At 42.9% G+C, this 23,678-nt stretch overlaps 1 non-coding gene across 1 annotated transcript; it reads left to right on the top strand.

The window, feature by feature from the left end:
• Positions 1–7,408: 7,408 nt before the first annotated feature.
• Positions 7,409–7,545, top strand: LOC119941074. Its single transcript, XR_005455108.1, has one exon. It is a non-coding gene; the product is annotated as a small nucleolar RNA SNORA7 (small nucleolar RNA).
• The last annotated feature ends 16,133 nt before the right edge of the window (positions 7,546–23,678 follow it).

Genomic DNA, 23,678 nt, shown 5'->3' with positions numbered 1-23,678 from the left:
GCCCGAGTGCTGCTTCTGGCCTGGAATGCCCTCCCTCTTCATATCCAAAAGACGGTCACACTCTCCCCACCTTCAAAGCCACATCTTCTGCAAGCGGCCTTCCCTGACTAGGGTTTAATTCCCTTCTGTGTCACCCTTCTATTTGCATTTGCCCCCTTTATTCACCACTCCCTCAGTCCCACAGCACTTATATACATATCTGTAATTCATTTAATTATTTTGATGTCTGTCTCCCACTCTAGACTGTAAGCTCGTTGTGGGCAGGGAACGTGTCTACCAACTCTGTTATACTGTATTCTTCCAAGCGCTTAGTACAGTGCTCTTCACACAGTAAGTGCTCAATAAATAGGATTGATCGCTTGATTGAGAACAGATATTTAATCACCCCTTTACAGATAAGGGAGCTGAGGCACAGAGAAGTTGAGTGGCAAGGCCCCACAGCTGACAAGTGGTAGAGCCAGGATTAGAACTCAGGTCTCCTGACTCCCACTCATGTGGTCTTTCCCCTAGGACATGCCAAACGTATTCATAACCCCCCTTCTCCCCCAATTGTAAACTCACTGTAGGCAGGGCATGTGTCTACCAACTCTGTTGTATTGTAGTCTCCCAATAGTACAGAGCTTGGCACACAGTAGCACTCAGTAAATATCAATGATTGACAAATAGTCTAGTATGTTGCATACATTTCCTGCCAACGGCTTAAAGCTCTGACTCACACATTGCTGCTGTTTCCAGGCCTGTCTCTGTGCCCCAGTAAACTAATTCTGAATCAGGGTTACAGTTCTCTGCCTGGCCGCCGCCCTGACAGATCCTTAAAGTTTAACGTTCCTCTAAAGTGGAAAGAGCCCGGGCTTGGGAGTCAGAGGTCATGGGTTCTAATCCCAGCTCTGCTGCTTGTCTGTTGTGTGACCTTGGGTAAGTCACTTAACTTCCCTGTGCCTTGGTTCCCTCATCTGTAAAATGGGGACTAAGACTGTGAGCCTCATGTGGGACAACCTGCTTACCTTGTATCTACCCCAGAGCTTAGAACAGTGCTGGACACATAGTAAGCACTCAACAAATACCATTATTATTATTAATAAAGAAGATTTGTGGATTCCAAAGCCCAAAGTGCAGTCCAATCAAAGAATTGTCTGAAAAAGGCAGCCGGTATCTGAGGAGCAGTGTACTTCCTGTCAGCACCACAGGGCCTGAAGGTCACTGAATTAGTATTTGTTGCAAAGCCTCCTTGGCTAATCACCAGACATTGTAGGGCTGTATTAGTTTCCCAAGCCTCCTTACTCCTGAGCTTTAGTGCATTCCTGAAGATTGGCTGTGAGTGGAAAACCTTAGGCCCCAGGCATAGACAGAAACAGAGCTGTTGCTTGTGGTCTCAAAAGGGTAGGACGACTTCTTCATCTCTTGCCCTTTCAGTTTGGCTTTAGTACAGGAGGTGAGCAGGGTGATGTATTTTACTTTCTGGAGCTGCTACTTGGCTAATGACTAGCCTTAGGGCTAAGCAAGTGAAAACAAACAAGCCCAAGTCATTCCTAAGGAGACCTATCTGCATCCAGGTGCTACTGTAGCATCATTTTCTAAAGGAATCTGATAGAGGGTCGGGAGTGAAGATGGGGTGTTGTCTCTTCGGCACATCTGTAAAATGAACAAGCCTTTAGACTGAATCAAATGGATGTATTCATGGCAGAAAGGAGCTGGATTAATGTACCGGCTGAAAACCCAAAATTTAGACATGTTCCTTCTAGTGTCCTGTGTAGTGCTGAAGTTTAATGGATTTACCAGAGCCAAACAGAAACTAGGCTCAACACCTGTGTGCTCTAAGGTTTTGTTTATACTTTCATTGTTTGAGTTCTGTTTTAGTTGGTTGTTTAAAGAATAGCAGGATTCTGGCACTTACTATATTGATGCTTCATGAAAATATTCTCAGCTCCCAAGCAAGCTCTAAGTATGATGGTATCATCAACGTTTGGAACCATAATTTTTTTAAAAAAACGTACTAAGGTACCACCTGTGGATAGATGATTTCCAAATCTCTACCTCCAGCCTTGATGATTCACTATTCTACAAATTCGTATTTTCTCTTGCCTCCGGAAAAACTTGATCTGGAAAGCCTCCCTTCAACTCCCTCAAGTCAAAAGCTGAACTTCTCACCCTCCTTCCTAAATCCTTTCCTCTCCCAACTTGCCCATCATTGTTGAGCAAAACACCACTGTCCCTATCCCAGAAACTCACAATGTAAGTGTCATCTGACTCCTCTCTGGGTCTTACCTCCTGTGCAGTTTGTCTTTAATCTTGTCAGTACTTTGTCTGCAACATTTCATGGCTCCTGCCTTTTTTCTTCCATCATTCTGGTTCAAATCTTCAGCAGCCCTAGCTGTATCACTCTAGTGACCTGTTTACTCCTCTTCCTACCCCTCACCTGCCTCTCTTACCTACTAGAGAAGTGTCTCTCTCTTAAAGGGGCTGAGTCAATATTTTAATAGTGAAGTTGACAATGACAGCAGCAGCCAAAGTAGTGTGGTAATTTCACAACCTTTCTCTGTAACTCATTCCCATGGCTTTGGACCCTTTCTGCCTGGAAGTCATCAGAGCCACCCACATTTTGTGAATAATTCAGCATTTCAGGCAGTTTGAAGTTTGTGTAACTAACTAGCGGGTGTACTATGATTTCCCTGATTCTCTGGAACTGCAAGTTTTTTTCTGAGCAATTAGAAAGTTATCAGCAATTAAAAATGAGAGGAAATCATATATTCTTTATTTAAAACGATTTGTTTTGCAATTCTTTAGTATTCCAAAGAGGAGGATTGAGGGAAGGTGAGAAAGGGAAAGAGGGGAGAGGGGAAAGGGAATCGATTAGATTGGATGATTTGTAGAGTGCAAGAAACCATGTTTTTACAGATTCTTTGTATCCACAGGTGTCTAGTATAGTGTTCTGTGTATAACAAGTGAGAAAGCAGCACAGCTTGGATAGAGCACAGGATTGGGGGTTAGGGAGACCTGGGTTCTTTCTAATCTTGACTCTGCCCTTTTTCCACTGTGTGACAATGGGAAAGTCACTTAGCTTCTCTGTGCCCCTCTTTCCTTATCTGTAAAATAGGGATTAAATACCTATTAAACCTCCCCCATAGATTATGAGCCCTTTGTGTCCTATCTGGTTACTGTGTACCTACCCCAGGACTTTACACTGTGTCTGGCACATAGTGGGCCCTTAACACATATCACTGTAAAAAAAACAGGTGGTCAGTGTTGATGATGAGGATTTGAGAAGAAAGCAAAGAAAAAAAAAGCATGAGGTAGAACAAGAGGTGAAGCGACGCAGTCTAATAGAAAGTGCACAAGCCTGGGAGTCAGAGGACCTGGGTTCCAATCCCTGTTCTGCCACTTGTCTGCTGTGTGTCCTTGTGCAAGTTACTAAACTTTTCTGGGCCTCGGTTACCTCATCTGTAAAATGGGGATTAGGACTCTGAGTCCTATATGGGACAGGGACTGTGTCCAACCTGATTTGCTTGTATCCACCCCAGCGCTTAGTACAGTGCCTGACATATAGCCAGCACTTAACAAGTACCACAATTATTAGTATAAGCATCATTGATTGATTGACTTATTGATTGATCGAAGGCCTTCTGGTTCTATCTCCTTGTCCCACGTCTGAGATCACATGTGTTCAACAGCAACAGGCCCGCTATTTATGTCTCACTGATGAATTTATCCCTCTGACCTTTCCCCACATCGGCATCACCATTTAAACTAACTTCCCAAGGGGACACACCCTTCTCCTAGGTCTCTGCCTCCCACTCAAAGAGCCGCAGAAAGAATCCACGCACTGTGGAGAATCCAACCTCTCTGTCTCTTGGATTCTCACACCTGAAAAACCCCTCTCCTGTTTGCCTTGAAACCTGACTAAAAACAGAAAAAAAAACCTCTGTGTATTTTTCTGGATACAGAGAGGAAAACTTATCAAAGAAGTTTAGCTGTCAGTGAGTAACATCAGGGGTGTGGGTCTGCATAAGGCTAGGGATTTGGATATTAGTCATTGTTATAAAGCAGGGGTATATAAACAGCCCTTAGTCTAGAATAATCTTCCAGAAAAAACAAGGAAAATGATAGCCCCCAAATCAATCAATCAATAGTATTTATTGAGTGCTTACTATGTGCAAAACACTTTGCTTAGCTCTTGGGAGAGTTCAGTACCACAGAATTAGCAGATAGGTTCCCTGCCCATAACAAGATTACAGTCTAGAAGGTGTAAATAAATAATGTATAATATATAATTTAAGAAATATACATAAGGGCTGTGAAGTTGGGGATGGGATGAATATCAAGTGCCCAGAGATCACAGATCCAAGTGAATAGATGACAAAGAAGGGAGAGCGAGAAGGGGTAAAGGGGACTTAATCGAGGAAGGCCTCTTGATAATGCTTAATAATAAATCAAACCTTTTCTTATAGAGTTGTTCTCTGTCATGTCCTGGGTTGTTGCAGATGATCAGTCCATAGTTAGGATACGCCCACTGTAGTGGCTGTTTACTTAGGCTAGCACTTAACCTTTAAATAGCCTAGAACACACCACCCCCGTTTCCCAATTTTATTCTCACAATAGCCTTGTAGAAGGTGGAAAATGCTACTGAAGAGCAGTGTAGTCTAATAGAAAGAGCTTGGGCCTGGAAGTTAGAAGACTGGGTTGTAATCCCAGCTCCACCATTTACCTCCTGTGTGACCTTAGGCAAGTCATATAACTTCCCTTATGGTTCTGTTTCCTCATCTATAAAATGGGGATATAGACATGAGTCCTATGTGGAACAGGGGCTGTGTCTCACCTGATTAACTTGCATCTACCCCAGCACTTAGAACGGTAGTCAACACACAGTAAACACTTAACAAATACTATAATAATGAAGATGATAAAATTTTTTACCTTATTTATAAAGCAAGAAACAGAGGCACTAACTATCTCTTTCTTTCTGCCCATGCTCTAGCCACTGGGCTGCTTCTCTACTGAATGCAGTCCATGATCACTCAGGGGGCCAATGGAATCAGAGTTATTTGGTTAAAACAAAATAGAGTCATGTAGACATCTTCTACAGGAGATTACAATTTTAATTGAAAGCCTTCAGCAAATGCTCGTTCTGCCCGAAAGAAGTCTGAGAAGAGTCCCGATTACCACAAATCGATTTAAACCACAGAGCACTGTAGGAAACCACAGATGTTAACTGCTCACTGATGCACTAAAACTTCCTAAGTTTCTTACAAAAGGTTCAGAGTAATCACAAACATCTCCTCGAAGCCAGAGGATTATATAAAGCTGTTATTTAGGAAGATGTCACAGGGCATACTGATGTCAGGTTTCAATGTCTGTTCAGCTAGAAAACTGTTTTGCTTGTTTGAGACCTTTAGGTTAGTCTGAGGTAAGAATGGCAATGTGGAATTATCACAGAGAAAGTGTTAATCAATCCTTTAATCAACATTATTTATTGAGCACTTGGGAAAGTGCAATTTTTGGGGGTATTTTTGTGGTTTTTATTAGATGCTTACTATGTGTTAAGCTCTGTTCTGAGTGCTGGGGTAGATACAAGTTAATCAGACTGGACATGGTCCCCGTCCTACATGGGGCTCACAGTCTAAGTAGGAGAAAGAACAGGTACTTAATCCCCATTTTACGGTCGAGGAAACTGAGGCACAGAGAAATGACGTGACTTGCCCAAGGTCATACAGCAGGTAGAGAAGCAGCATGGCTCAATGGAAGCAGCATGGGCTTGGGGGTCAGAGGTCATGGGTTCAAATCCCAGCTCCGCCAATTGTCAGCTGTGTGTCTTTCGGCAAGTCACTTAACTTCTCTGGGCCTCAGTTACCTCATCTGTAAAATGGGGATGAAGACTGTGAGCCCCACTTGGGACAATCTGATCACCTTGTATCCTCCCCAGCGCTCAGAACAGTGCTTTGCACATAGTAAGCGCTTAACAAATGCCATTATTATTATTATTATTATTAAATGGCAGAGCCAGGATTAGAACCCAGGCCCTCTGACTCCCAAGCCTGTGCTCTCTCCAGTAGACCACACTGCTTCCCAACCTGATCAGTGGCAGACCTGGTTTCTAGACCGAGCTCTTCTCCTACCTGCTGTATGATCTTGGGCGAGTGACTAAACTTCTCTGTGCCTCAGTTCCCTCATCTGCAAAATAGAGATTCAATACCTGTTCACTCTCCTATTTAGACTGTGAGTCCCATGTGGGGCCTGATTACCTTGTATCTAACCCAGCACTTAGAACAGTGCCTGGCACATAGTAAGCACTTAGCAAATACTGTAAAAAAGTATCTGTCTTATAACAGCAACCTCTGTTTAAGAGATTTCACTATTGGCAGTGTTGACTTCCAGATATTTAGAGAGATCCATATTCCTCTAGTCCTTGGAGCCTCGTGGAAAATCTTCTCAACCTCAGCTTCCTGTGACCTGAATTCTGATTTGCCGTAATATTTTCATCTTGGACAGGACTGGAGTTGAATTGGAGTTTTGCCAATGAACTAAAAATGCCTTGGGGGAATCCTTTGCTACTGGATAACAAGATTTGGGTGCTGCAGAGGAGAAAATGATTCTGTGTCATAAACTTCCTTTTTTTTCACAGTTGGGCTGCTCAAAATATCTCCTTGGGAAAGAAGCTGTGGCAGTAATAGAAGTTTCAAGCGCTTAGTACAGTGCTCTGCACACAGTAAGTGCTCAATAAATACGATTGAATGAATGGAGTTTCCAGAATACTTTTTACTAGGTTCATCATCACCATCGATGGTATTTATTAAGCACTTACTACATGCAGAGCGTTGGACTAAGTGATTGGGAGGGTACAATACAACAGAGTCGGTAGGCATGTTCCCTGCCCACAGTGAGCTTGTAGAAACCTTTTTGCTTTATGTGAGCCAGTCACGAAAAATTCAGCAAGGTTGCAGGTCCAAAGATAAGGAAAATCCAATCTCTGAGCAGGACATGGAGTTTGGGGGCTTTGATTCTCATTGACTACTAATAATGTTGGTATTTGTTAAGCACTATGTGCCAAGTGATTAGTTGAGTGCTCTGCACATAGTAAATGCTCAATAAATAATAATAATAATAATGATGGTATTTGTTAAGCGCCATGTGCCGAGCACTGTTCTAAGCGCTGGGGGGGGGGGGGGGGGGGGGATACAAGGTAATCAAGGTTGTCCCACGTGGGGCTCATAATCTTAATCCCTATTTTACAGATGAGGGAGCTGAGGAACAGAGAAGTTAAGTGCCTTGCCTGTAGTCACACAGCTGAGAAGTGGCAGAGCCGGAATCAGAACCCATGACCTCTGACTCCCAAGCCTGGGCTCTTTCCATTGAGCCACGCTGCTTCCCCTGAGCCATGCTGCTTCCCCTAGCCCTAATAATGCACTAGTGTATGAACCTCTCAGGTTGCACCTGAAGAGTTCCCAGTACTCTACCAGTCTCGACTGTGGGAGGGAGAGTGAAGTAGAGGCATACCCATTCCATTCCTAGCTTGGGCAGTGGCTAGTGAGTGGAAGGCAATCTGCTACAAGTCAAAACTCACCTATGCTGGGCAGCAGCAGCATGGGGGACAGTCAAAGGCGGAGACTCAGGTTAGCTTCTGTATTTTTACCAAGAAATCCCTGCAGATACACTGCAACAATGATTGCAGATGGAGGTGGCGAGAGATCTGTCCATGGTGTCGCTCTGGGTTGGACACGACTCGACAGCATAAGACAGCAACAACAACTAGTGTATGAGAAGCAACAAGGCCTAGTGATTAGGACTGGGAGTCAAAAGGACCTGGGTTCCTCCACTTGCCTATTGTATGGCCTGGGACGGCCATTTAAGTTCTCTTTGCCTCAGTTCCCTCATCTGTACAATGGGGATTAATACTATGAGCCCTATGCGGGACAGGGACTGTGTCTGACCCAATTTTTTTATGGTATTTGTTAAGTGTTTACTATGTGTCAGGCACGTACTAAATGCTGGAATAGATCCAAGCTAATCAGGTAGTAAACGCTCAATAAATACCAATGAGTGATTCTCTGAGGCCAAATCAGCAGACCCCAGGGACTGGATAATCATTAGAGACGTTCAAGGAGCAACCTTTTTGCTCCCCCAGAAACAATTTCCCTTAAATAATAGCTCCAGTTTCCGAGGTGAACAGTCCTATAACGGGTTCCAAGACTTTGGGCTATTTCCGTTTACATGATGATAAGGCACAGATAGCATTTGTGAAGAAAAACCTTCTAAAGATCAATCCTTTCGGAGATATCGCTTTCTCCGGATCACCTAGATATTAAGTTGAACGTTTAAGGAGCTCAGGAAGCATTTGGGTTGACAACTCGTACTTTCTGCTCCTTTGACAGCTCTTCTAATTGGAAGGGGGATTTATCTGTGACACTGGGTGGCTTAGCATAGAAACATTTAGAAGAGCTTACAGATCTGAAAAGAAAATCTAGAGCATTCACCCGTGGAAAAAAAAACAAAAAAAGGTGTTAGAAAGAATTGGGGTACACTATTTGTCTCGGCTCCCTCATAATGTTCCATAGGATGCACTAACCTTGACACTTCTAAGTCTGTTTGAACCCAAGCTAACATAACAGAAGCATCTCTTGCGGTACTCGAAGATTCAAAGAAACACCCCCCAAAACCAACAGAAATACAGTAACAACTTATTCCTTTTTGTACTGTTCCTCCCAAGGGCCTCCAACAGGAGAGAAGGAAAATTTTGTCAACCTAGAAAATGTATTTTTGCTATTTTTTCCTCCAAAGGAACTCAGATTTTTACAGCATTCCGGATGGAGAAACTGAGGCATTAGTGGCAGCCCCCATTGGTCTAGAGAGGCTGAGCTGGCATCAAGCCAACACCATTTTCTGAAAACAATTGTACATTAAGAAAATTCCTCTTTTAGCCTATACCCAAATAATTAGTTATGGTTTTTTTTTTATCAGGTTTATGCTATGTGCAAGGCCCTGATGTAAAAACAAAACAAGCAGTTCACAGTCGCTGTCCCATGAGGAGTTCACAACCTGAGCAGGGGAAGACAAACCCTTTGAAAAGAGTAATACATTGTAGACCCTGACTTCATCCCAATTTGCACACTTTATTCACCCCCTCCAGTGCTTTGCACATAGTAAGCTCTTAATGAATGCCATAAAAAAAACCCCACCATACTTACATTCATAGCTATAATGTATTTATTTATATTAATGTCTGTATCCTCCATTTCCACACCTTTGCAATCCCAACTACTTGTAGCACTTCTGTGTAAATTGATTTATGTAATCTACTATTTAGGGCCTTATTCATTTTCATATCCATCTTTCCCATCTCTTCTTCCTCCTGTTTGTTGTTGCTTCCTCCCGTCTCCCCTGATTGATTGTATGATCCTGACCAGGACTGATAGTCAGGAGTCGATGATTCTAGTCTTGGTTCTGCCACATGCCTACTGTGTGTTACTTAACTTCTCTATGGCTCAGTTTCCTCACCTGTAAAGTGGGGATTAAATACCTCCCTCTTAAGACTATGAGCCCCCTTGAGAGGAAGGGTTTGTGTCTGATCTGATTTTATTTGCCACAGTGCTTGGCCAATAGGAAGTTCCTAACTAATACCTCAATTATCATTATCACCATTATTATTATTATTATTATGAGGGATTGTGCTTTCTAACTCTACTGTGCTTTCCCCTTAGTACAGTGCATAAAGCAGCCACTCAGTAAATACTACTGATAGAGAAGCGGAGTGTCCTAGTGGATAGAGCACAGGCCTCGGAGTCAGAAGGACGTGGTTCTAATCCCATCTGCTGTGCGACCCTGGAAAATCATTTCACTTCTCTGTGCAGTTACATTATCTGTAAAATGGGGATTAAGATGGTGAGTCCCATGTGTGATACGGACTGTGTCTAATCTGATTAATTTGTATCTACGCCAGCGGTTAGAGCAGTGGCTGAGATTTAGTAAGCACTTAATAAATACCATTAAAAAAAAGATTAAATTGATAAAAAAGCGTTTCAAAGCAGACCACCATTTTCCCAAATGAGTACGAGCTGATCATTTTTTTTTTGTTATCTTTCAGGGCTAGGTCAGCCTTGTTACCTTAATGAGCTCTCCCACTGAGTACAGAACACCCAGTTTGCCGGAATGAATTGTGTTTTTAAATCATAAAGACCACAAATAAGATGTTTATCAGTGTGGATCCCTTGGAGAGATGATAAATGCGCTTCATAACAATGAGGTTTCCAGGGAAAGGTTCCTGTCACAAGCTGTTTGTGGCTAATTGTCTTCCCTGCAAAATTCACGTTGAAGGTTTCTGCTGCATTTTCGCCGGCCTTCCCCATCCGGAGCGCAAGGGGCCTTAAGAGCTGTTGGTAGAGCCAGTGACAGCACATACCTTGTGGTTCCTGCATTTCCCCGCTTCCTTAGAAGTCTTCTTAATTAGGATCCAAAGTAAAGCCGACAGAGTAGCTGCTGATTAATCAGCAACAGCCACCCCCCTTCTGAAAGGGGAGTTTTCATGATGTAGACTGCTGTATTATTCATTATTTGTGCATCCACCAACAGAGGTGTGTTTGAGTCAGCCTGTCGTACCCTCTTGACGCCTGAGCCGTACCATGTGTGAAAATTACGTCATTCTATGCGATGGGAATCAGTGGGGTTCCGTCATTTGGTCCCCATTGAGGATTGCGTGTGAATCAATCAATCAATTGTATTTGTTGAGTGTTTACTATGTGCTGAGCACTGTACTAAACACTTGGGAGAGTAAGGAATAACAGAGTTGGTAGCCATGTTCCCTGCTCACCGTGAGCTTACAGTCCAGAAGGAGCTTATGGTTTAGGAGAGACGAGCTGCTCTGGTTTATTATTAATCATAATAATAACAATACTAGTGTTTGTTAAGTGCAAGCATTGTGGCAGGGAAGCAGGGTGACCTAGTGGAAAGATCAGGGGCCTGGGCCTCAGAGGACCTGGGTTCCAATTCCGATTCTGCCAGTTGTTTGCTGTGTGACTTTGGGCAAGTCACTTAACTTCTCTGTGCCTCGGTTTCCTCAACTGTAAAATCGGGATTCAATGCCTGTCTCCCTCCTGCTCTCTCTGAAAGCCCCATGTGGGACAGGGACTGGGTCCAACCTGATTAACTTGTATCTACCCAGTGCTTAGAACAGTGCTTGACACATAGGGCTTAATAAATACCATAAAAATAAATACAGAAATATAAAACATTCACATCCTTCCCAGTCCCCATCCCACCCAGGGCTCACAGTCTAAAGGGGAAGGAGAACAGTTGTTGAATCCCCGTTTTACAGTGGTGGAAACTGAGGTAAAAGAAGTTCAAGAACTTGCCCAAGGTCACATCGCAGGCAATTAGTAGAGGTAGGATTGTCCAGTATCAAATTCTTTACTGAATATCCATTGATTTATATCTCTCTATCTTCTCTGGCAACCGAGGCCCACCACTTGCGCTTACTCAGTCAGGATGAATCAAGTTTATAATAGTACTGCCCTGGGAAACCCCCACAGACTTAAATCTATCAATGGTATTTATGGAGCACTTACTTTGTGCCAAGCACACGGCGCTTGGGGGTGTACAGTGCAACAGAGTTGGTAGACACATTCCTGGCCCACAACAAGATTTAAATATCTCTGTGTTTCAAAAGAGGGGAGAATTGAGCTCCATATTAAAGGACTTACTTCTCCATTTCACAGTTTATACATCATTCCACTGCTCCCTGAGCTTGGATCCCCTCAGTATGTTGTTGAAGAGAACACACACAAACACACACACACACACACACACACACACACATACACACTCCCTCCTCACACGTTTTTTAATATTTATTAAGCGCTTGCTATATGCCTGGCACTGTACTAGACGCTGGGGTAAATACAAGTTAATCAGGTTGGACAAAGTCCCTGTCCCCCATGGGGCTCACAGTCTTAATCCTCATTTTGTAGGTGAGGGAACTGAGACCCAGAGAAGTGAAGTGACTTGTCCGAGGACACACAGGGGACAAGTGGCGGAGTCAAGATTAGAACCCAGGCCCTTGGGAATCCCAGGCCCGGGCTCTATCCACTAAACCTCTCTGCTTCTCACCCCTGGACCTGGAGTCTGACTAGAGAAGGGAACGCTTCTTTCACTTTCATTTGTGACTATGTGTCATCGTTGAACTCCTGCACAGCCACTGTAGAGTTCTAAAAATAATAGGACCTCTGTGGAATACAAGACAAATGAATTATCACCAGGCTCTCAGTCACTAAACTATGTCATCCACTGGGTTCAATTTAGATCCAGAATGTGCGTTCTTGAGCACCGTACAAAGTCTCTCCAGGTTTACATTGTCATGTAAACCCCAAGAGGTTTCTTGATAGATGTGGATCCTGCGTTTAAAGAACACAATTGGCTTTTTTTGACAATTATTTTGGAACTGGAAGTTGACAAAACAGGCTAGATAATTTCAGGCAACTTTTGGCCCCTAGAATTGAAAAGTGTGCCGTTGCCAAGTTTTCCGGGGAAAACTAATTTTGCAGGCCTCTCAGGATGTGGTTGAATTGTTCTTTGAGAGACATTGAAAACAGCTGAAATGTTACGTGTTGCCAACAGCTGTTGAGGAATAGAACTGGAAGATGTGTTGGAAAAGAGGTCCAGTCTTCTATTGCAACTCAGTTCTAGAATCCTCCAGCCGAAGGGCACTTGAACAATCATTTACTTCAACCCCTTGCCTCCAGACAGAACTAAACCTCAAACAATCCAGTAATACACGACATGTAATGCGTTCCATTCCTAAATGTATACGTAAGGGCTTCATTCATACTGGTGAGGGGTGCATATCCTTTGTGCCTTGTTAACATCAATTAATCAACCAATAATAATTTATTGGGACTCTACTGTGTGCAGAACACTGAATTAAAAACATTTGCTCCTCTATCCACGGTACCCTATGGCTTCTTTTTGCTCTGTTTTTACTTTGCATGTTTATTCGTCCTTGTCTTGTGATGTTTAAGTGCTTTTATTGTTTCCTCTTTCCTTATGGGTCTGCCAACAGCACACCCACCCCACTTTTATACTTCCATCATGAGCCCCCTGAGGGCGAGGGACTGTGTCTAATTTGCACTCATGTGCTGTTTTCCAGGGTTTAATACAGTGCTTTGCACTGGGTACTCATCCCGGATCCGCCATTTGTCTGCTGTGTAACTTAGGGCAGGTCCCTTCACTTCTTTGTGCCTCAGCTACTTCATCTGTAAAATGGGAGTGAAGACCGTGAGTCCCATGTAGGACAGGGACTGTGTCCAACCTAATTAGCTTGTATTTACTCCAGTGCTTAGTTCAGAGCCTGACACTTAAAAAGTGCTTAATAAATACCATTGATTGATTGATTAACAAATACCATGAAAAACTACTACTAGTACTTGCTGGGAAAGTATATTAAAGGTAAAGAACATAGTCCCTGCCTTTAAGGAGCAGGCATGCAAATCGATTTGTACGTAATTTTTAACAATAGTTATGAGTGCGTGGGAGAATCAGGTAATCCTCCCTGGAGGTCAGGAGATCAGAAGGGCCTGGTGAGTCCATTGTCACACTTCAAGGTGTTTAGAATCAAAAAGCTCAGCCTAGCCTGATGAAGAGCCCAGAGATGGGACCTGGCTTTGCCAAGGTTCAAGGGTTTTTTAATAGTATTTGCTAAGCACCCACTATATGCCAGGCACTATACTAAGCACTGGGTTAGGTACAAGCCAGATTGGACAGAGTCCCTGTCCTACATGGGATTCACAGTCTTAATCCCCATTTTACAGATGATGGAATTGATGCACAAAGAAGTGAAGTGACTCGTCCAAGGTCACACAGCAGACAAGCGGTGGAGCTGGGATTAGAACCCAGATCCTTCTGAATCACAGGCCCATGCTCTATTCACTAGGCCACGCTAGTGCAGAAGACCAACTGCATCCCTAACTTTGGTGCACTTTAGATCCGGTGGGTCAAGGTTTTGGTGACAGTTATTTTATTCAAGCTCGGAGGTGGTCCACCCATGGGGCAGCCGTCAGACGTATCTGCCAGAGAGTTGTTTATGAACCGGACAGTAAAAATGCTGAGCTCCCTGTTCCTCGATCAGCGGGATGCTCTCTTATTCTAGACCGCTTCTGAGCCGAGGCCCAGTCCACTGCGGCCATACTAACGAAAACACAAAATCCACTCAGGTCTGAGCAACCGCAGAGACACAAGACCCTGTTCTTGAGGTGTGAAACATTGTCCCAATCCCCTAAGGTGAAGGAAATCGGAGGAATTGCCTTTAATTCCAGGACTATTTATGCCCCTTGGTAATTACAGACATGAAAGAGATGTCTCTCTAAAGCAAATTCTGGCTAAACGCACAGTTTTAAAAGTGCAGAGAGCAGATGGTTTCTCAGTAAACTATTTTTATTTCTCTTCAGTTTCCCTATCAGCAGTCTCCTTATTTACAGCAGTGTGTTCGCACACATTAAAGGAAATTTAAGGCTACTGCACTTCAGAAACCAAAGTATATTCTGGAACCTTGCAGAAGGTTATATATACTAATAACCTAGTGTTTTAAGTAATTTTCTCCGAGAACACACATCACAGTTAAAACTCCTTAACAACTGATTAAAAGCACTGTAAAGTGCTTTGTGAACATAATGGGCTACCTAATAATAATGGCAATATAACATTCCCCACTTTAGACTGTTTTCTCCATCCCGCATATGTATTCTGAGTCACTTGGAACGCCCATGTTCATAGTTTGTCTCTTATATTGATGGCGTTTTTATTTTTTCCTTCCTTAGGAAAATACGTCTTTTGCCGAAATCAGCAAGTGACTTTCAGATAGTAAATCCTGTCACATCTGACTTACTGCTCTCCGCTTTTTCCCAGCCCATCCTCTACTATACTGTTGTACATATTGATTTACATACTCCATTATTCCAGCACATCTTTTTATCTGGGTGTCTGTCTTCTTCATTAGTTGGGAAGCTCCTTGTTGTTAGGGATAGTGTCCTCAATCTCCATTGCAGTGCTCTGCACACCATAGGTGCTATATTATAGTTGTCATTCGTTTTGGAAGACAGAGCTGATGGTGAAGTTCACCTAGGGGTTTGTGTGTGTGTGACTGAAAAGTCCAATGTGGGGTCCACGTCTTGGACAAATTGGACACACAAAAAGGTTGCCTCTTGTGATGTTGTGCTTAATGTTTGCAGCAACTGGTGTTGCTTTCTCTTTGGTCTTTTTCCTTTTTTTTAAATGTATTCATTAATCGCTTACTACGTACCAGGCACTGTATTGGTCTTTGGGGTAGATGCAAGCTAATAGGGAGGGACAGAGTCCATGTCCCACATGGGGCTCACAGTCTGAATCCCCATTTTCCAGATGAGGTAACTGAGGCACAGAGAAGTGAAATGATTTGCCTAAAGTCACAGACTAGACAAGGGGCTGAACAAGTGGTCTCCTTGTCTCTCTTTCCATAGTATGCTTTTACTCAAAGAGAGCTACTTTCTTATAATAATAATAATAACGGTATCTGTTAAGTGCTTACTATGTGTCAAGCACTGTTCTAAGCTCTGGGGTAGATACAGGGTATCAGGTTGTCCCATGTGGGGCTAACAGTCTTCATCCCTATTTTACAGATGAGGTAACTGAGGCACAGAGAATAATAATAATAATAATGATGGCATTTATTAAGCGCTTACTATAGGCAAAGCACTGTTCTAAGCGCTGGGGAGGTTACAAGGTGATCAGGTTGTCCCACAGGGGGCTCACAGTCTTAATCCCCATTTTACAGATGAGGTAACTGAGGCACAGAGAAGTTAAGTGACTTGCCCAAAGTCACACAGCTGACAGTTGGCAGAGCCAGGATTTGAACCCATGACCTCTGACTCCAAAGCCCGTGCTCTTTCCACTGAGCCGTGCTGCAGCCTGCCATGCAAGTCTTCTCCCAATACATGTGATTGATTGACTGATTGATCGTGCCCGAAGGCTGATTGCTAAAGCATGGATGCTTTCAGAAAACACTGCCACCTCTTCGGCAAGAATAATTTAAAATGAGGCTGTCCTCTCACATCAGACTTCAGTTTAGGGTTTGGGGGTTTGCTGGAAGGATAAAAGGCACAGCTCATCACCAGAAGAATCAATCGATCTGTTTTTACAGTCGGGGGGATGTAGACTATAGACTATAAATTCCCTGTGGGCAGGGATCGTGTCTTCCAACTCTGTTGTACTGTACTTCCTCAAGCTCCTAGTTTAGTTCTCTGCAGGCAATAAATACCATCGATTGATTGAGTGTATCTGATAGCAGTACAGTACAATGCCTGCATTTCAAAAAGCCTTGCCTTGAAAGAACTATCCTTCTCCCTGCAAAAGGCTCTAACAAAGGGTTAGAATCTTTTTGAATCTTTATATTGGACTATGTCAGGGTTCGTGTTCACAAAGCATGACTGGCTTTGCTAGGTTTTGAGCACATTGTAGGGATTTGGATGCATTTTCCAATCTTCCACGTACTAAAAAATTCCATTCTGTTTAGTATATCCCAACACCGGCATATATTTTAAAGCACAATTCAATACAACACTCAATTTCTTTTTTTCTCTGACATTCGTGGCTAGTGGAAAGGACACGGGCCTGGGTGTCGGAGAACCTGGGTTCTAATTAATCCCAGCTCCACCTCTTGTCTGCCTCATGACCCTAGGGAGGTCACTGCACTCCTCTGTGCCTCAGTTACCTCATTTGTAAAATGGGGATGAAGACCAAGAGCCCTACATGGGCCAGGGACTTTTTCCACCTGATTATATTGTACCTACCCCTGCACTTAGTACAGTGCCTGGCACACAGTGAACGCTTAACAAATTATGATTAAAAAAAGTAATCAGGCAGAATTGGCTTTTGGGTTGCAGCCAGATTGCAAATCAGAGTTTCAGAGTCCTCTAAATTTAGTCAGGCAGAATTCCCTTTTGGATTCCTGACAGATTCCACGTCTCTTTGATTCCTTTGGGATGCCTGGCTTGGAGACCAGCTCGCCTGAGGTATTTTAATTGAGGTGGAGTCCTCTCTAAAAGGCTCATTGTAGAGCTCGGCGTGCCAGGGACGGATGCCCAACACAATCCTCCGATCCCCCTGAGCGGCTTTCCGTCCACACGGAGCCTTGGGAAGATGCATTTCTGGATCCTTGAAGGCTGCCATAATAATAACGATGATGGTATTTGTTAAGAGCTTACTGTGTGGCAAGCATTGTCCACACTGTCCTAAGCACTGGAGTAGATACAAACTAATCAGGCTGGACACAGTATCTGACCCACCTGGGGTTCACTGTCTTAATCCCCAACAAATACTATGGATGGATTGATTAGGCCTCCCCAAAAGGGAGGAAAGAGCCCATCAGCTCCAGGGTACCTACTCAATCAGTCAATCTATCAATCAATCACTGGTATCTAAGCCCGCTGTTGGGTAGGGACCGTCTCTATATGTTGCCAACTTGTACTTCCCAAGTGCTTAGTACAGTGCTCTGCACACAGTAAGAGCTCAATAAATACGATTGAATGAATGAATGAATCTGTTGATCTTTTACTGTGGGCAAAGCACTGTACTAAGCACTTGGGAGAAAATAATAATTATGGTATTTGTTAAGCGCTTACTATATGCAAAGCACTGTTCTAAGTGCTGGGGGGATACAAGGCGATCAGGTTGTCCCACTCAGGGCTCACAATCTTAATCCCCATTTTACAGATGAGGTAATTGAGGCACAGAGAAGTTTAGTGACTTGCCCAAAGTCACACAGCTGACAATTGGAGGGGCCAGGATTTGAACCCATGACCTCCGACTCCAAAGCCCGTGCTCTGCCCACTGAGCCACGCTGCTTCTCTAGAGTACAAAACAATAAAATTGTTAGACACATTCCCCGTCCACAACAAGCTCACAGTTTATCGATCAATGGTATTTATAAATATATAAATTATATGTATTTATATATATAAATTATAATGGTATTATATTATTACATTATATTATTTACTTATCAGTGGTATTTATTGAGTGCTTACTCTGTGCAGAGTACTGTACTAAGCTCTTGGGAGAGTACAATATAATGGAGTTGATAGATACATTCCCGACCCACAATGAGCAGGGAATCCGTCAGTGGAATTTATTGGATTCTTACTGTGTGCAGGGAATGTGTCTGTTATATTGTTATATTGTACTCTCCTAGGTGCTTACTGTGTGCAGAGCACTGCACTAAGCATTTGGTAGATGTGTTTCCTGCCCACAATGAGCTTACAGCCTAGAGTCTATTGGAATCAATCGGTGGTATTTATTGAGCACTTAATGCTTGCAGAGAACTGTTCTCAGCTCTTGGGAGAGTACCTCTCTAGACTGTAAGCTCTCCACGGGCAGGGAACGTGTCTACCAACTCGAGTGTATCATACTCTCCCAAGTGCTTGGTACAGTGTTCTGCACCCAGGAAACTCACAATAAATACCGTTGATTGATTGATTACAATACAATAATGTTGCAGACATGTTCTCTGCCCACAAGGAGCCTATAGCCTAGGCGTTACACTCTTCCATCAACCAATCACTCGTATTCGTGGAGCCCTTACTGTGTGCTGTGCACTCTCATATCCATTTTAGAAAGCGGGGGACTAACTTTTCTACATTTTCTGTTGTCCAGAATGATAATAATCAAAATAATTGTGGTATTTGTTAGGTACTGACTATGTGCCCAGCACTGTGCTAAACTCTGGGGTAAATTCAATATAACCTACTACAACCAACCCGCACACTTCGTTCCTCAACTGTCAACTTTCTCACTCTACGGCCCACATCCTACCTCTGGCTCGGAATGCCCTTCCTCCTCATATCAGACAGATAATTTCTCTCCCCTACCGAGAAGCAGCGTGGCTTAGTGGAAAGAGCCCGGGCTTGGGAGCCAGAGGTCGTGGGTTCTAATCCCAGCTCCGCCACTTGTCTGCTGGGTGACCTTGGGCAAGCCACTTCACTTCTCTGTGCCTCAGTTACCTCATCCGTAAAATGGGGATTAAGGCTGTGAGCCCCACGTGGGACAACCTGATTTCCTTGTATCTACCCCAGCGCTTAGAACAGTGCTTGGCACATAGTAGATGCTTAACAAGTACCATCATTATTATTATGATGATGATTATTATTATTATTCAAAACCTTATTGAAGGTACATCTCCTCAGAGAAGCCTTCCCTACTAAGCCCTTCTCTCCTCTTCTCCCACTCCCTTCTGTGCCATCTTACTTGCTCCTTCATTCATCCTCCCTCCCATCCATACAGTGCATATGAATATATCTGTATATATCTGTAATTTATTACAGATAAATGGGATCTCAAGTCTTTATATGTTGCCAACTTGTACTTCCCAAGTGCTTAGTACAGTGCTCTGCACACAGCGCTCAATAAATACGATTGATTGATTTTATTCATTTATTTACTTATTTATATTAATGTCTCCTCTTCTAGACCGTGAGCTCATTGTGGGCAGGAATGTGTCTGTTTGTTCTGATATTGTACTCTCCCAAGTACTTAGGACAGTGTTTTGCTAACAGTAAGTGCTCAATAAATACGACTGAATGAATGAAACAAATCAGGCTCAGTCCCTGTCCCACATGGAGTTTGCAGTGTGCAAACGAGGACAAGGCATTTAGTCCCTATTTTACAGATGAGGAAACTGAGGCACAGGCCTATCCACAATCAATTTCCTAAGTGCTATGATAGCTTTAAGGAAGGAAAAAAAGATAGCTAAGGAAAAAACCAAAAATGAAATTTTAAAATGAAGGTCAGTCAGTCAATCGTATTTATGGAGTGCTTACTGTGTGCCCAGCACTGTACTAAGTGCTTGGGTGAGTACGATATAACAATAAACAGACACATTCCCTGCCCTCAACGAGCTCACAGTCTAGAGGGGGAGACAGACATTACTAGAAATAAATAAATGACAGATCTGTACATAAGTGCTGTGGGGCTGGGAGGGAGGATAAATAAAGGGAGCAAGTCAGGGCAATGCAGAAGGGAGTTGAAGAAAAGGAAAAGAGGGCAGACAGGGAGAATCTCAAAGAGCCAAATACTTGAAAGACTAACTAGTAGGTTAGGAAGTTTGAAATTCCACCCCCACTTTTCATCTGCTATTGACTTGGCAGCACAATCCACCAGAGGTTCTCTATTTATATTCCAGGGTTGAACCAATTTCCTTGCCAAAGTTACGCACTTTTTTCTCCTTTGATGATCGTTGCCTTCTAGACAGTTTTGTTTTTGCTTTTGTTTTTGATTTTTACTTTCAGTTAGCATCTGCTGAGGAAGAAAACCTCCCGTAGAATCCGTTGCCCTTGAAGTTGTCACCTAACACTTGCTAAGTGAAAGAATTTCACTTCTCTTCTTCCGGAGAATGCCTGTGCCTCTTTTCTGCCACTCGTTGCCAAATGGAAGGACTTTTTGCTAAAGAGAAAGTATGAGCCAAGGTGCTTATGGGCTGAATTTTCACCTTGTATGGAGGAAGGAAATAAGGGTGGAATATTAACTGTGGTATTTGTTCAGCGCTTACTACATGCCAGGCACTGTACTAAGCGCTGGGGTGGATATAAGCAAATGAGGTTAGACGCAGTCCCTGTCCCGCATGCGGCTCACAGTCTTAATTCCCATTTTACAGATGAGGTAAATGAAGCACAGAGAAGTGAAGTGACTTGCCTGAGGTCACACAGTAGACAAGTGGTGGAGCCAGGATTAAAGCACCTGACCTTCTTACCTCTAGGCCCATGCTCTATCCTCTCAGAAGCAGCGTGGCTGAGTGGAAAGAGCATGGGCTTTGGAGTCAGAGGTCATGGGTTCGAATCCCAGCTCCACCCTATGTCTGCTGTGTGACCTTGGGTAAGTCACTTAACTTCTCGGAGCCTCAGCTACCTTATCTGTAAAATGGGGATGAAGACTGTGAGCCCCACATGGGGCAACCCTGATCATCTTGTATCCCCCCCAGTGCTTAGAACAGTGCTTTGCACATAGTAAGCGCTTAATAAATGCCATTATTATTATTATTATTATTATTGTTATTATCCTGCTTCCCCAGGCTGCTAACCAAAGAGCCACCACGACCAAAAGTCAGGTTCTGAACCTGACCTTCTCTACGGCCTGAGTTGCAATAGAAAAGCCATGTGGCCAAGCAGAAAGAGCATGGGCCTCGAAGTCTGAAGGGTAACCAAGTTCTTCCACTCCTCGGCTGTGTGGCCTTGGACAAGTCACTTAACTTATCTGTGCCTCCATTCCCTCATCTATAAAATAGGAATTAAGACTGTGAGCCCCATGTGGGACAGGGACTGTATCCAATCTGACTGTCTTGTATCTATTGCAGTACTTAGTACAATGCCTGGCATGTGGTAAGAACTTAAGAAATACCATTAAAAAATCTCTTTAATAATAATTGTGGTCTTTGTTAAGTGTTTTCTCTGTATTAAGCACTGTACTGAGCCCTGGAGTAGGTACCATATAAGCAGTCAGACACAGATCTGCCCCACAGGCTAAGAGAGAATGGGAACCTTACCCCTGTTTTTACGGATGAGGAAATTAAGGCACAGAGAAGCTAAGCGAACTCCCCAAGGTCACACAGCAAGCAAGTGGAGGAACTGGAATTAGAATTCAAGTCTCCCAGCTTCCAGGCCCAAGCTCCTTCCAGTAAGCCATTTCTCTACTCACCTTTTAATACGATTGGGATCAAAATCTCTTACCTTTGTTTAAAAGTCCCTGCGTGGAATATTGGAAAAATTAAGAAAGGAAGCCAGACTGTTTCATTCAACCAAAAAAGCAGCCGGAATAGTCTGAAAGTCAATTGGCCGTAAGGTCTTGATAATGGATAGGTTTGGTGATGATGATGATACTAATCACAACAATTATGGTATTTGTTAAGTGCTTACTATGTGCCAGGCACTGTTCTAAGCAGTGGGGTGGATACAAAGCAAATCGTGTTGGACACAATCCTTGTCCCACATGAGACTCACTGTCTCAAGATAAAGATATTTATTTGGTGATGATACACACAGGATGTAACAATCAGAAATTTTTATTTCTCTGAAAGTTTTGATGAGTAAGTCACCAAATGAAACTCTGGTAAAGTGAAAGAAGAAAAATAGTTGTTTGATGTGTTTATGGAAGACTGCACACAAATTGATTTACCAAGCAATTTGAATTTTGAAAATATCTCAAAGACCACTGGGAAATGGCTAATCATTAGTAGAGTTGGAGTCAAACATCAATTTACATCCCTTCAATCAGTGGTATTTACTGAGTGCTTAGTCTGTGCAAAGCACCACATTAAGTGCATGGGAGAGTGCAATACGAGTGTGGCCTTTTGAAAAAAAACAACAACATGAATTTAGGAGCCTGGAGTTCTGGGTTCTAGTCTCAGATCTGCTACTTGCTGGCTGTGTGACCTTGGAAAAGCACTTTAAGCCTCTCTTTGCCTCTAATTTCTCATCTGCAAATTGGGGACACAATACTTGCCAATTTTCTAGATTGGGAGTCCCTTATAAAACAAGGGCTGTGCCCAGTCTGATCATCTTTTTTTTTTAATGGTATTTTTAAAAGCTTACTATATGTCAGGCACTGTACTAAACTCTGGGTTAGATGCAACTTAATCAGGTTGGACACAGTCCCTGTCCCACACATACTATTTCTCTTATTTCTGCAGTGTTTTAGCAGATAGCAGCAACCTAATAAATTTTACAATTTGTACTTTGACAAAGGGAACAGATTTGTGTTGTGATTTTCTCCTTCAAGATTCAGAAACTGAGAAGAACATGAAAACACGCTTTTAAAAGTTTGTCCACTTATAATAATAATGATGGCATTTATTAAGCGCTTACTATGTGCAAAGCACGGTTCTAAGCAATGGGAGGTTACAAGGTGATCAATTTGTCCCACAGAGGGCTCACAATCTTAATCCCCATTTTACAGATGAGGGAACTGAGGCACAGAGAAGTTAAGTGAATTGCCCAAAGTCACACAGCTGACAATTGACAGAGCCGGGATTCGAACCCATGACCTCTGACTCCAAAGCCCGTGCTCTTGTCCACTGAGCCACGCTGCTTCTCTCTTATTAGTCAGTAGCATTTATGTTTGGTGGATTTTTTTAAAAAAACCACACAGCAAAATATTTGCATGTAGTATTGTTTATGTTTTGATTGAAAATGGAGTTGTTATTTTGAGCCTGCCATGAAAATTGAGCTGTTTGGGCTTTTGTGGAATGACTGTTTTGAATCTTGCCATCCTTACTTCAGCTGTTAAAATATATTTTATTTTGACCAGGTAAAGTATTCTTGATTTTAAAATACAATCTTTTCTCCTGATTTAAAATGTCATAAACCTTTATTTTTACATCCCAAAGAGTTATGTTAAACCAGGATATTGCAGCACAGTCTTGCAGTTCAAAATACACGGCATATCCCGACATGTTTTGTAGAGAGAACAGGGTGTATTTCAAGCAGGCATGCCACATGAATTCTCAAATGGAAATCAGCCAGAGACAACTTAAACGTTCAGCCTAGGAAACCAGGGATCTGAGGAGTTGTATGTGCATCTGAGTTTTAAAAAAAGCAGAGGCATTTGAAGTGCAGTATCAATTGCTCCTCTGATGCGTATGGTAAAATGGTAGAGTCAATAGAAATCATCCTGATAAGAAAAGG

Source organism: Tachyglossus aculeatus, chromosome 19 (genome assembly GCF_015852505.1).
Source record: "Tachyglossus aculeatus isolate mTacAcu1 chromosome 19, mTacAcu1.pri, whole genome shotgun sequence".
In the NCBI taxonomy this organism is placed as follows: domain Eukaryota; kingdom Metazoa; phylum Chordata; class Mammalia; order Monotremata; family Tachyglossidae; genus Tachyglossus; species Tachyglossus aculeatus.
This window is presented reverse-complemented; position numbering and strand designations above follow the sequence as displayed.